Source organism: Meles meles, chromosome X (assembly GCF_922984935.1).
Source record: "Meles meles chromosome X, mMelMel3.1 paternal haplotype, whole genome shotgun sequence".
Taxonomy (NCBI): domain Eukaryota; kingdom Metazoa; phylum Chordata; class Mammalia; order Carnivora; family Mustelidae; genus Meles; species Meles meles.
Window position 1 is genome coordinate 110,939,610 of NC_060087.1, and position 14,996 is coordinate 110,954,605.

The following is a 14,996-nucleotide window of genomic DNA, read 5'->3' on the forward strand; positions in this document are numbered from 1 at the left end:
ACGGTGAAATGTCAGTGTCAAAACAGATTTGCAAAAGCAAAACCAGGGATAGCCTGGGATTTGTTTGCCTAGAGAACAGGAGCAGGCTGCCACAATCTGGCCTTTGAGCCAAAGAGAATTGGGAGCAGAGTTAGTATCAAATATAGGGTCATCCCAGCAGGGAATGAGAGATCTAAGTGGATGAAGATGAGAGTTTACATCCCTGGGCAAAACTGAGGCCAAAGCTATAAGAGGCCTGACAACTAAAGTGGATACAGACAAATCCTATGTATAGCATTTCCTCATTACCAGATACCTTTTGAAGGCATAGGACCCCAACCGCTTAGATACGCCTCTATCAGTATGAAGAGCACAAATCTCTTCACATTAAACTTCTATGATACCTAGCATGCAGTAACTGTTTAGAAATTATCTAAATAATGTGCTATAAAATACAAGTCTATGATCTTTTATATGCAATTCCAAAATACAAAGTGCTCTGAAATGGAAAGATATTATAACTCATTGGACATCATAATCTGACATGAACAATTATGAGGTTATTTATAGTCTACATATATCTTTCTTAGAGTGAATGTTTATATACTTTGCTGAAGAAATATTACTTTGTTTGATTATGAAGCACTGCCCCCACACTCTACTAAGGACATCATAAAATGCGACAAGAAGCTGAAATAGCTCAGTTGGGAGAGCGTTAGACTGAAGATCTAAAGGTCCCTGGTTCGATCCCGGGTTTTGGCAGTGGTTTTAGATGCCCCCAGTCAGTGTCATCCCTTCTCGCTGGGTGGCACCAGTCTCATTAGGACATCATAAAATGTTTGGTACACACATTGGATTACCTCACAAAAATCTGAAAAATTCTGAATTTCAAATCAGAATTGGTCCTAAGAATCAGATAAGGGATGTGGACCTGTATTAAAAGCAGTTGTCAGGGCACCTGGGTATCTCAGTCTGTTAAGCAGCCAACTCTTGGTTTCAGCTCAGGTCATGATCTAAGTGTCCTGGGATTGAGCCCCACGTTGGACTCTGCTTGAGATTCTCTCTCTCCCTCTGCTCCTTCCCCTGCTCATACTTCCCTAAATAAATAAATCTTTAAAAAATAAATAAAAGCAGTTGTCTCTAAATACTGGAATTGTACACTTCGTTTTTTAAACTTTTCTGTATTTTCAATATTTTCTACAGTACATATATCCTTTTTATAATTATAAAAATATCTTAATAAAACATCTATTCATCAAAGATATTGCAGAACCTCTCTCTACTCATATTCTTTCAATAGTTAATTCATTATATACACACTTAAATAAAACATAGTTGGCTAAACATTATACTATAAATCGGGTTTTTTATCAATAAAAACTTTCACTTTATTCCAAACGAGAATGAGAGGTATTGCATCTTAATTTTTCTTCCCCATTCATTTTTTAAAATGAATAACTTCAGGCCAACATGCTTGTTTTAGAGGGAATTTATGTATTGAGTAACACTGCTTTTCAAACTTTTCTGCCAAAGCAGAAGAGAATGAACAGTTACTCCTCAGGGCCTGAGGGCATAAATCCTGTCTGCTTGGTTCTCCATTGTAGCCTATGTGCCCAACTCAGGTCCTGGCAGGAGTGAAATGATTTAAAAAATGAATAAGCTAATAACTAATTTTCTTTTTAGAGCACTGTCTAAAAACAATCCTGCTTGTAATACTTTAAGAATCAAAGAAACTTTTCAGGGACACATTCATCTTATTTATGCGTCTCTCTAGATGTTAATTAGTAATCTGGAGCCAAGAATTTTCTCAGTGGTCAGCTTAGGATTTCCCAAAGGCCTAGAAGTTTTAAGCAGAAGTGATGAACATATAGGGAAGGGAATACAAATGGTTTGAATTTTTGTACTTATCTCTGCAGCCAAATCAAGCTTCATCGATTAGAAACCTGGAGTAGAATCTTGGAGCCAGGTATGGCCTGCTTAAGAGGTATGTAGGGGTGTGTGTGGGTGTGGGTGTGGGTGTGTGTGCACGCACGTCCGCATGCATGCACACATGTACATGTGCATACTTTAAATATCTTAAGCTATACAAACTGGTTTGAAGCCAAAGATTCAGGGCCTAAAAGAAACAGGCAAAAACTGAAAGTAATCTGTTTTCATACAAATAAAATCAGAGGCATGATTTCTTCTTTCCATTATCTCTGGAATCCTAGTAGGTCTGTTGAAAATGGAATGGGTTAAGTCAATTAATTCTTTATTGACAACGCTAGATTAAGAATATCTGCAAGTAGGCTTAAGGAGATTCATCTTCCCTTTAGAGGAAAAGAAAGCTTGTTTCTGCCCATTCTTCTTCAACTATAGTGGAAGAGGAATCAAACGCATCTTGTGGGCCATGATGCTCAGCAAAGAAATGCCTTACACTGAAACCTGACAACAGAATGAAGCCCTGGACAATGCTCAACATAATACGACGTAATACGACATAATATTCTATGCTCTTGGTACCATAATTATTTTCTGCTTGGAGGCACTGCTCTTTATATCGAGGGTCTAGCTTGTAAATAGTCAGAGCTACTACTGTGAAGTAAGGAAGTCTAGGAAAGGCCCTAAGAAAGTCTAGGAATGAGCCTGTCCACTCATTCATTCAGTCATTCAAAAATATTTATTGAGGGGCTACCACTGTCCAGGCTCTCACCTGGAGGATACAAAACTGGGTATAGTGAGAGAATACAGAAAATCACCACTCACTTGTGATTTAATCTCAGAATATAACAGGAAGGAATGAAAATTTTCCTCCCTACCCCTGCCCCCAACTTCATGTCCAACTAGAAGATGTCTGAACATCCAATGGTAGTACTTCATCTCATCAGCTAAATGTTGCATTCCCTGCTTTGGTGGCCCTTTGTGCTGCATCAGCATGTCCCCATCATGTTGCAGAAGTTCTCCATCCTTTCCAAGAGCAGGTTTTGACAAGGTGGGATAGAAGAAAGTCGAAGGGGTCTAGGAACCTGTCAGGGAAGGTAGGAGTAAAGGAAAGGGAGGAAATGCAGGCCTATCAAGGGAAAACAAAAAGAATTAAGGCAGCAGCTAGGGGCCAAAAAAAAAATTTAAGACCAAATTGCTGCTTTAACAATTTTGCCAAAGATTGGCTTTTCAATAGATAACCGAGCCAGGAAATGGATTGGGGACGCGGGGCACCTCAGCAAAGGAGCAGAGGAGACAGATAAGTATGTGGAGGAAACTGTAAGCCAGATGCATGTGCTCAGGATTCACACAGTTGTTCCTACTTTTCTTTATGGTAACTGTAATTCAGACCACCGAGAGATCTAAGTCTTTCCTCCCCGTCCCACTCCCCTATACTCCTGGACAGGTTCTCAGACTCACCAAGATCTTGTTTCTAGTCTGAAGACTGCATGACTGTGTGATTATAAAACAGGAAGTCACACGGGGCCCTTTAATGAAATCAAGGCCACAAATACTATCTAAGAAAGGCTTCCTACACAAACTTAGGGTAAGACATAAAGTGTCACTTGTCATAAATCTGTGGCAATTATAGAAGAGATAAATCCACATTTGGAGCATGATGTTGATGGATCAAATTCCCAATGTCTTGATCTCACTCTCTCACTCTCTCTCTCTCACACACCCCTCATACATTCTCCATTGTCATTCCTAGAAACACTAATATATCAAGTACATCTTTGAGAATCTTACATTCTGAAGCATCTAAAATATCCTTTGACGGATAATTAGAAAATATTTCCACCAAAGACCAGTTATTTTTAAATTAAAAAAAATATCTAGAGCCCAGCTTTAGTCTGCACCCTGACTCTGGGCACAAACTAAACACCTAATTTTGATTATCAGTCTTAAAAATGTGTAATGAAACAGTTAAGTGGATATCAATGTGAAAGTATGGGTGACAGAACAAACACAATCCCAATGATGGAAACACTCCAGAAACCTCCTCTTGTTCCCAGAAGGTCATCTTCCTATTACAGAGGATAATGCATTTTGCTTTCTTCAGTGAAAGGAACACACCTGACAGGCCAGTTTTAGAGCATGCCAGTGACTTCAGTGAAGGCCTCCTCCTTAGAAGACACTTATCATGAAGTTTTCCATGCCACTCAGAGCAAGTGAAAAAGCTTGAGGCAAAATCCAACAAGTTCAATCAGTTTCAACTTCAAAAAGGCAGAAAAATACCCAGTTAGATTTGCCTTCATGAGAAAGTACTTTTAAATATGCTTAGAGTGTCTTTTTTTTTTTTTACAAGATCCCTCTGTTTGCATCTGATCCACTCACTGCAATATAACACAGGCATAAAACAGTGCAACTGTGTTTGTTTTAATAAGGCCATTTTGAGCAGCTGTTTAATGATCCATGGTGTTAAATGAAAACTACAGGTGTTCCAAATGCAAACCTTATGGCCCAGGGCCCCCCTTATTACAGCTTCACAATTAGCAGCCAACTGCTCTTGGGCTGTGCAAAGAATTGCCGCCATCATCATTATATTATTTCTTAATTTCATTCTCTGCCAAAGTGTCTTCCCCCAAAGGAAAAACCTGTTTGGCATGAAGAAGTAACAACAGTGACAAAACTAAAAGGGAAGAAGAACACAAACCGTTCCCCGTCCAACCACAGGCAGCCCTCAATTAAGAAGGAAAAAGCTGGCTGAAAGGCTCAGACACTTGAAGAATACTCGAGTGGCTTCATAGTCAAACTGAGAAAAGTCTTCTTGAAACTATCAATGTTCATGAGGATTCCATTAACTCTTTCCTCCCCATGACTTTCCAAGCTTTATTACTCTGCTAAACCAAATTACCAGAAGCCATGTAACCGGACCCTATCCCTCTGGCTTCTGCTTTTACACAACTATAATTTTAACCTCGCAGCTTTAGCTTTCACTGATGCTACATATAATAAGCAGTAAAGAAGAAAACCTTCCTTATCTCATATGAAATTGTTAATCTATACCATCATTCATTACGTAGCTCAATAACATTTACATAAATATGCCTGAGACAAAATTAATCAGAGCTCAGCAACAAGTTTATCTCTCCATATCAGTGGATATTCTTTCTTCTATAAAAGTAGTAGTTTCTAATTCTGGCTGCACATTAGAATCATAGAATTATCTAATATTAAACATATTCCATGCCAGCTCCATCCTAGACCAGCAAAATTTGGATTTCTAGAAGTGAGTGCGGGACAAGGCTGTTGAGTTGTGCAGCATCAGAGGTCACCATTTACAATGTGCTTGGCTAAGCTCCAGGATTATACTCTGCAGCCAAGATTGAGAATCACTGCCCCAGAAAATGAGAGTTTTATAACTCATTGCCTTTGCCTCTTCATTTTGGTTATTAAGAAGCTCAAAACTAATTGTATTGAATTGCAGTAGCTTTCCTCTGCCAGACATTTTCAATATAATTTTCACTCTGCATCCCCTTGCATTAATGGTTTTACCAGTACTTTAATGTAAGCTACCAAATATTCTTTTCATAGATAAAGCAAAATAAAACAAGCAAATATATAAAGTAATAAATTGTTCAGAAGCAAAGGTAGATCAATATATGGATATTTAATAATCACTTCAAACACAAGATGGCCAAAAATGAGCCCCTAGTTCCCCTCATACTAGCTCTTCCCTAATTCTCCACATTTCAGTAAAGGATGTCCCATTTGCTCAGTTGCTCAAAAGTGATCCTTCATTCTTCTCCTTCTCTTTCATCCCACATATTGCAAACTACTTCTCACCATTTCCACTGCTACCAGTATTTTGGGGGGTGGTTTTGTTCATTTTTGGGTTTGGGTTTATAGTTTTATTTTTGTTATTGCTTTTGGTAGCTTCAAACAATCCCAGAATCTCTGGTGCTTCTAGAAATACAAATTTATTTCTTGCTCAAGTTACATGAGGGCTGCAATTCAACTAAACTCTGGGGGGTTCCACTGGGATGAACTTAGTTTCATGTGTCCACAAAGGACCCTAAAAGCCATGCTATTCTCATAGTGGAGAACAGAAGCTCATGGGCAACAGAGCCAAACCATAAGTGCATTTGCAGCCCTGCTTTAATAGGATATAGGTTACATCTTCTCAAATTTAACTGGCCAAGTCAAGTCACAGGGCCAAGCCGAAAGTTAAGGGGAAACAAAAATATATTCAGCCTACAGGAAATCATGACAAGAAAGGAACAAATATTTTTTTTAAATTTATTTATTTTTTCAGTGTAACAGTATTCATTGTTTTTGCACAACACCCAGTGCTCCATGCAAAACGTGCCCTCCCTATTACCCACCAACGGAACAAATACTTTTGAACAAATAAACAATTACCACAGTCTCCTAATGGCTACCCAGTTTCCACACTTGATGCCTTTGGTTTTGGTTTTTTTTTTCCCCAACACAGCAGCCGGAAGATTCTTATTAAAATTCAAAACCGATAATGTAACTCCACTGCTTAAAACCCTCCAATGGCTTCCCATCACATTTAGATTCAAATATAAATGTTTGTTTGTTTGTTTATAATTCTCTTAATAGTCTTGCCCCTGCCTACCTCTATGGTCTCCTCTCCTTAGATTCTATACTTTTTCCCTCCAATCCCCTTAAGACATTCAGACACTGATACTGGTGTTGACCCCAGCCTGAGCCATCTTTTTTTTCAGAATCCAGACATCCCTATCCTATACTCCTCCACTCAGCTGGATATGGTCAGAGAAATCCATGACATTGCTTTTTCCCAAAGCAATTTGTTCTTCTCCAGGAGAAGGAAACAATCTCCAGAAGTAAATGAGGTGAGATTCTATGGCTGGTGCAATGCACTGAAATGAATCCAGATCATAGTAAGGAGTATGTTTCACCATTCCTCTGTTTATGACTAAGCAGAGAGAGAAACAGATGGGCCAGTTTTACCATCTTGCAAAAAACAGTGCTTGCAATATGGTCTCCAATACGGAATTTTGTTGGGGGACTGAATGGCCAAAGAAATTATTTCAGGAAGACAACAATAAACCTAGTTATGAGCAAGCAGCATGTTTTTGATTGATGTCATTCATTAAAGTGTGGACCAACAAATGAGCCAGACTTCTGCCATATGTAACTGTCTTTGGAACAAAGTTCAGGTAGAGACTGAGCCTATTGAAACATGCCCAAATCCTCTACCTCCCACCTGCCAGTGCTTGGAAGTCTTCACAGAGAGCCTTGCCTCTGTTGGTTCTGTTAGCAGATGTGGTGCCTGCCTCTGACCTCTAAAGAACCCTGCCTTACTCTAGGTGAGATCACCCACACTGGCTTTGTCTATTCTCACTAAGACGCAAGTTAAATCAGAGCAGAGGAAAACAATCTTTCCCAGAGAGATAGCAATACATCAGCGGGGTTCAGAAAACACTTTTACTTTTTTTCCTTCAAATTTATTTAAGTTCTAGTTAGTTATGATACAGTATGATATTGGAGAAAATGCTTCTAATCTTAACTTTGGGGAACACTATGTTTAATGAAAGGTAAAGAGGAATGCAGAAGATCATCATATGGCCATGTTTAGAAAATAGGAAATGTATAATGATGGTGGACTTTAACAATGCTTAACTTAATTCCCAATTTCTGATCTCCAACTACCACCCCCCCTTAGGTGGTATAATTCCCTCACTTCCAAATGAGAACTCCCATTTAAGGTTATTTTAGCAAGCATGATTTGTTAGGCCAAAGGTGTAAGACAAGCAAAAAGAAAAATAAAAGCACAAGGCAAGCACAACTAGAACATAAAACTGCATATGGATGCAGAGGAATCAAATAAAGAGGAGTCTGATCATGCCAGATGTTGCATGGAAGGCTGAAGAGTTTAGACATTTGCTTAATGTTAACTCCTGACTTGGCTGGGGGAAGTTGGTGGGCCATAGTGAATACAACAAAGAAGGAACTACTTGTAAATCCTAGCTCTGACATTACTCACAGGTGAAAATAAGCTGTTTTACAGGAATTTGAGCAGCACCAACAGTCCTCATGCTTTGTCTATACCCTCCTCCCACTGACCCAGCCACTACCACCATAGCCAAAATCCCAATAATAATGTAACAACAACAACATTAGTGACTAACTTTACTAAGCACTTATTATACTCCAGAATTTATTCTAAGCATAGCATATAGATTATTACTCATTCCTCTAGTTCAAGACATTAAAACTTCCTGATAAAATCCGTAAGTTTCTGGAAATAATACATTAATCTATTATCAACAACTAACATCTAAATATTCATTAGAACTTAGATATATATGTGTGTATATGTATGCATCTATACACACATACATACACACACACAATCATTTATGTATATACTAAAAAGTAAACCCAATCAGATGGGCCCTTTTAAGCAGTAAATGCACAAGCTGTGAGTATGCAAAAGGAGGCTCAGAATTAAGTTTTGGAGTTGGCAGTAGAGAGCCTAATTGCTCTGCATAAGAAAATTTGTAAAACCTTTAGATTCCTCCCGAGAGGACAGGAGCAAAAAAGTAAGGAAAAGGGAAGGGGGCATGAGGAAAGATCAAGGAGGCTAAGCAACATGGTGGGAGGCTGGATCTTGGGCTAAGGGACTTTGAAGGACAAGAATAGCTACTACTCCATTTAAAGTTGTTTGCATGCCTGTGGTAAAAATCCCTCCATATCACCCAAGCTTCATTAAAATGGGCCAAATCCACTTTCCTTGTGTGAGTGGGTTTTTGGAAAATTAAGGAAAGGGGCTATGTTCTGAGTTTCAGACAACATAATATAGAATAGAAACTGCACATACAGCAGAGTGAGAAGATCCTGACACGGTAAGTGCTCAAAGCTATGAGTGACTGCAATGGCATTCACAGCTTGTGGAGGGCTTTGGACTTTTCACAATCACTGGGATAGAGGTTCCAGCTAATCTTATTTAGAATCTAAGGATGATGAAGGTGACTCTAGCTGACATTATATTGCATGTGTATAGGATTTTCTTAAAATGCAAAAGCAACAGGAACTAGGAAGTTTTCCAACACAATTTGATTGCCATAGGCCCCTAAAGCTGAGCTATTTTTTTTCTTTTTCTTCTCCTTTTCGTTTATGTGTGTGAACATGTGTGTGTGTTTTCCCATTTCACTCAAAGCTGGAAATGGTAAATTCCAAAAAAAGGTCCAGCAATTCCAATTCTAGGTAGATCATGCCTGCATTCTGCAATCTGTAAGTGAGCTTTATGAAGAAAGAAAACTGATAAAGGTAGAAGAATATTGCAAGCCATATGCCAGTGTCAGGCAGAGAAGCTACAGCTGTACTATCAATTAGAACATTCTAATACCCAGTTATGAAGACTGACACTTTGAAAGGAATTAAGTATTAGATATTTTTAGGTAATTGCTATTGCAAGAACATACAACCTGTGCATTTGGGAGATCGAAGACTTGATAGTGGCATCTTCCTTGGAGGCTGCACTATCTTAATTGTCCCTAATCATTTTCCAACACCTATGGTGTTTTGTGATTGCCTCAAGCATAGCAATTGGTCAAATGTGAAACAAGGGAGAACCGCCACCTCTTCCTTTTTGCTAAGTATCACGGAAAGCAGCAGGGGCATATTGGAATATCAAACTAAACCACAGCGACAGAACTAGCCCATTGACATGCTAGGTTCCCATTAAAAGCATACACTGCTACAGCTAATTTCCCATGGCTAGTAGGGGATTTGAGGAGGCAATAATCATTCTGTCAAAACGCTGAGACTGTCAGAGATGTCTCTTTCTAGCCAGGGTAAAAAGAGAGGAAAATCTTAGCTAATCATTGTTTTAGTTAACGTATTGGCACTGTGTGTCCCTACCATGTGATCAAGCCCTAGGCCACACATTTTGTGGGAGACAGAAGGGTCCTCAATAACAACATAAGATTTTGCATAAAATCACAGAATTGTAAAGAGCTTCTGAGAACAACCATACCTGCGACTCACACATTACCAATCAAATCAGAATTTGGGGGTGGGTGTGGGAGAGAAGGGGTAGGAAGGCATTGGACATTGATATGTTTTTATATGTATTTTAGAGCTCCCCAGATGATTCTAATTCAGTCTGGGTGGAGAACCACTTATTCATACAACACCCTTGTTTTACAGGTGAGAGAACTGATACCCATAAGGTCACACATTAGTGACAAATCTACACCTAGAATCAAGCCTCTGAACTCCCTGTGAGAGCTCTTTTCTACCTCAGGTACTGCTGCTTCCTGTCAAAGGAACCAAGATTGATAGAAGATAAGGAATTTACTCAAGATCACACAGCTTATAAGTGGCAGAACTGATACTTGAACCCAGACAGTCTGATTCCACAGTCTGTGCATTTAGCCACTATGTAATTTGCATCCCAGAACAAAGCCAGTCAACAGGATCTGTCCAAATGATAATGACACCAACAGTGCTGAAGGAATGTAGAGAAAGGAGAAGTTCATAGAGGGAAGCCATGTTTGAACTGGACTTGGAGATCTGGTAGGATTTGGAGAAGCTGTCTTATCAAATTAGAGAGAATTGTGGGAATGATATCAGTGAGGGAATGGAGATGGGAATCCACAAGGTATAATTACCAGGGAAACAGTTTCCATAATTCTTTGAAAATAATTTCAAACTTAAAAGTTGCAAGAATAGTACAGAGAATGCCTATACACTTTTTATCCGGTTTATCTCATTCTCTTCCCAACACACACACACACACACACACACACACACACACACACACACACTTAATCAGCCTAGTTTGGGGATGCAGATAGCAGAGTGCCCAAATGCATAGACTATATATAAACATACATACATGGGTGTATGTATAATTTATTAAATAGAACTAATTTCTATATCTTATATAGAACTTTATACATACTTAATATATGCATTTATAATTTATTTTCAGAACCATTTGATGGTAGATGACATACATCAATCCCCTTGCCCCCTAATACTCCAGTTTGTACTTCTCCTAAGGACAGAGATATTCTCTTAAATAACCACAGTATAGTTATTAAATTTGGGAAATTTTACGTTGTTAAAATACTTTTATCTACTGCCCATATTCTTATTTCATCACTTGTCCCAATAATGTCCTTTATAGCATTTTGGTTCTTCCAGTATAGGAAGCAACCCAACATCATGATTGGGTGATTATTTGTCATATCCCTTTAGCTTCTCTTAATCTCAAACAGTTCCTCAGTCTTTCTTTGTCTGTGACATTGACATTTTTGAAGACTAGAGACCCAGTATTTTATAGATTGTTCCTCAATTTTGGTTTGTCTGATGTTTCCATATGATTAGACTCAGGTTATGCATTCCCAGCCAGAAAAGTACTTAAGCAATGTGTCCTACTCAGAACACCACATTTGGAGGATGTCTGCCTGTGATACGGGTTTTGATCTCCTGGTCAAGGCATTGTCCCATTCTTCCCCTGTATAATTACTCTTTTTCACTTCATAGCTAAAACCCATCTATGACAAGACACTTTGAAGCTATACGTGTATCTAGCTCTTCACCACCAAAGTTAGCATCGGTTGATGATTCTTGCCTGAACACTTCTATATTATGATGGCAGCAAAATGACCATTTACTTAAGAAATTAAAAATAGAGCTTCCCTATGACCCTGCAATTGCACTACTGGGTATTTACCCCAAATATACAGATGTAGTGAAAAGAAGGGCCATCTGTACCCCAATGTTTATAGCAGCAATGGCCACAGTTGCCAAACTGTGGAAAGAACCAAGATGCCCTTCAACGGACAAATGGATAAGGAAGATGTGGTCCATATACACGATGGAGTATTATGCCTCCATCAGAAAGGATGAATACCCAACTTTTGTAGCAACATGGACGGGACTGGAAGAGATTATGCTGAGTGAACTAAGTCAAGCAGAGAGAGTCAATTATCATATGGTTTCACTTACTTGTGGAGCATAACAAATAACATGGAGGACTTGGGGAGATGGAGAGGAGAAGGGAGTTGAGGGAAATTGGAGGGGGAGATGAACCATGAGAGACTATGAACTCTGAAAAACAACCTGAGGGTTTTGAAGGGGCGGGGGGTAGGAAGTTGGGTTAGCCTGGTGGTGAGTATTATGGAGGGCACGTACTGCATGGAGCACTGGGTGTGGTGCATAAACAATAAATTCTGGTACACTGAAAAGAAATTTAAAAAATAAAAAATTATTTTAAAAATGTGATGGTTTCCCAACTCTACCACTCCCTCCACATATATCAGTTGACATTCTACTCCAAGGAATCCTTTCTCCCCAATTTATTTGTTTATTTATTTATTATTGGTGCACCCTATAATGGTTCCTACACCTGGCTCTGCTATTCACAATAGGGGCTGGTTAAAATATTATGGTATAATGTGGTGCCTGGGTGGCTCAGTCAGTTAAGCACTGGATTCTTGGTTTTGGCTCAGCTCATGATCTCAGGGTCACCAGATCGAGCTCCACATAGGGCTCCAAGCTCAGCACTGAGTCTGCTTGAGATTCCTTCCCCTTAACCCTCCTCTCCCCTCCACTCCCCTCTTGCTCTCTGTCAAATAAGTGAATAAAATATTTAAAATATTATTATATAAGCAAGGGAGTTTCCAAATATATGCAAAAGGGTTTTGACACTTTAAGAGAGAAACAAGGCAGGCACATTGGAGAGAAAAGGAAAAAACTAGTAAACCTACAGGAAGTCCTGGTAATGGGTTAAATCAGATATAATGCCCATTAAAAATGCAGCCAACTATTTATAGTAATAAACCTGAAATCCAAATAAAAGCACTTTGCTGTTTGCTTGAAAGCACTGTGCCTATTTACATGTAGCATCTCAATTTCAAGCCACCAGCCCAGTAAGGATTGTTTCAAGAACCTAGTTTTGTCCAAAAAAAAAAAAAAAATTCATTCAGCTAAATGCATCTTGACAGTTAGATTGCTCACAGCTCCAGAAATAGATATACTTTCTTGAGATGGGTTGGCAGAGAATGGGGATTGGACTACAGGAGGTGGTAATTAATCTGATAAAAATCACTCAAACTGTGAAAAAATTAATCCTGCTGCAATTTCAGGGTATGTTAGCAGTTCAGTTAGGATTTGTGCAAACCATACCAGCAACTATGAGATACTTGAGCAATCAAGAGCTGATGAGGCCCAGGGGATTTAAATTCAGGTTGAAATAAGTCATGTGAGGAATATGCATCAAATTTCTTCATTAAAGCAAACAGAGAGGGCCATCTCTTTTCCCAAGTGCTTTATTTTTCCCTCCTATTTTACCCCTTCCCAAAAGCATACTCATATGTGAATCTGCTTTGGTCACAGCTAGGTCTGGACAGACCAAGTAAGTTTGGGGCTACATTCTCTCTGCAGCCCCCTCACATAAAGAAGCTCAAAAAAATGATTTCCTTATATTTTCTGAAACTGAAAATCCTGGTTATGGTAAACAAAGCTGATACCAGTTTTGTCTCACGCTGTCTTACAAAAGATTTTTGTGCTGCCTCAGAATGTAAAAAGTTGTAAAGGAGATATGGTCTGCATGAGAAAATGTTGGAGTATTTTGGGAGTGTCAGTAGTTAAGGACTCTAAGAGAGGAGAGTTTTTTAAAAAGATCTCATTCCAGAAAATTCAAAACACAGGACCAATGTACAAATATAAAACAACAGGGATATCTTAGCACTCATTTTATTAGAGTTTGGTTGAGTTTTTAAGCCTCTTTGGAAAGGGGACAAATGCTTTAAAGGTGATAAATGTAACTGGTTTACCTAAAGGATTCAGGTTCTAAAAGCCAGAAGTGAATTCCCTAATTTTGAACTGTATGATGAGTCCGTTGTTCCATCAAAATGACTCTTTTGCACCAACAAAACCTGACTTCCTGAGTTCATCCACCATGAGAGCCTTAAACAGTTGGTTAGTAACCAAGCAGTGAGTCAGTTCCCTTCTTGGGAGAATTTAAGTTTCAGTTCCTGGAAGGGCAAAGCAGAGGAATACTCACTGTTGTGCACAAACCACACACAGGATGTTTTTAAAGGACTATTTACATGTTGGAGACATAAGATTCAAATTTGCTATTAAGCTGCTGTAATATTGTTCAATTTCTGAAATGATTTTGTGATTCTTAGAACAATGGGATTTCTCATAGATCTCTTTGGTTTTGAAACGTACTTATTCACAACATTTATCATATGCAGCAACATTCAGCTACAGCAGAGTAAATAGGTTTAAAACCATGCATTCTGCCTGCTGGAATGCTTTATCATTATGTCTTGGCATCCTCAAATGCAATAAATGTGGAAATTTGGAATTGAAGGGCTTGATTTCCAGTTTCATTGGCCTCTCTCCCTTTGAATTAATGTGTTGCTATTGAGTTCAGCAATAAAGCATCTCATGCTAACAGAGAAAAAATATCAACTTTCTTCCTGTGCATATGTGAATTTGGCAAAATATCAATAAGAAGGCAATATAAAAGTAAAAAGGATTTAGCCATCATGTATATCAGAATGTGAATTTAAAGATTTTTTTTTTATTTATTTGACAGAGAGAGATCACAAGTAGATAGAGAGGCAGGCAGAGAGAGAGAGAGAGGGAAGCAGGCTCCCTGCCGAGCAGAGAGCCCGATGCGGGACTCCATCCCAGGACCCTGAGATCATGACCTGAGCAGAAGGCAGCGGCTTAACCCACCGAGCCACCCAGGCGCCCCCAGAATGTGAATTTAATGCATAACTAACACCCTGCAGAATTTGTGGTTCTGGCACATTGGGGGAGGTAAAACATTAATTGAGTCAAACTTTGGAAGAAAACCCTTTTTCTAGTGATAAAAGCAAAGCAGTATTCTGGATGATTTTCTCTAAGTAATATTACATTTAAATCACCTTATCATCATCATCATCAACAAAGAATTGCTGTTTAAAAGTTCCTGTTTCTAGCATATAGAATATAGAGAAGGCATTATACGCATGCTCCCATTCTTACTTAACAATAGTGTCTTGCCTGGTTCTTCTCCTCTCTCGTTGTGGCACTTCTTATGACTTAAGCCA

The 14,996-nt window shown here is 38.9% G+C and overlaps 1 non-coding gene across 1 annotated transcript; it reads left to right on the top strand.

Moving 5' to 3' along the window:
• Positions 1–668: 668 nt before the first annotated feature.
• TRNAF-GAA lies at positions 669–741 on the top strand. Its single transcript has one exon. It is a non-coding gene; the product is annotated as a tRNA-Phe (tRNA).
• Positions 742–14,996: the final 14,255 nt, after the last annotated feature.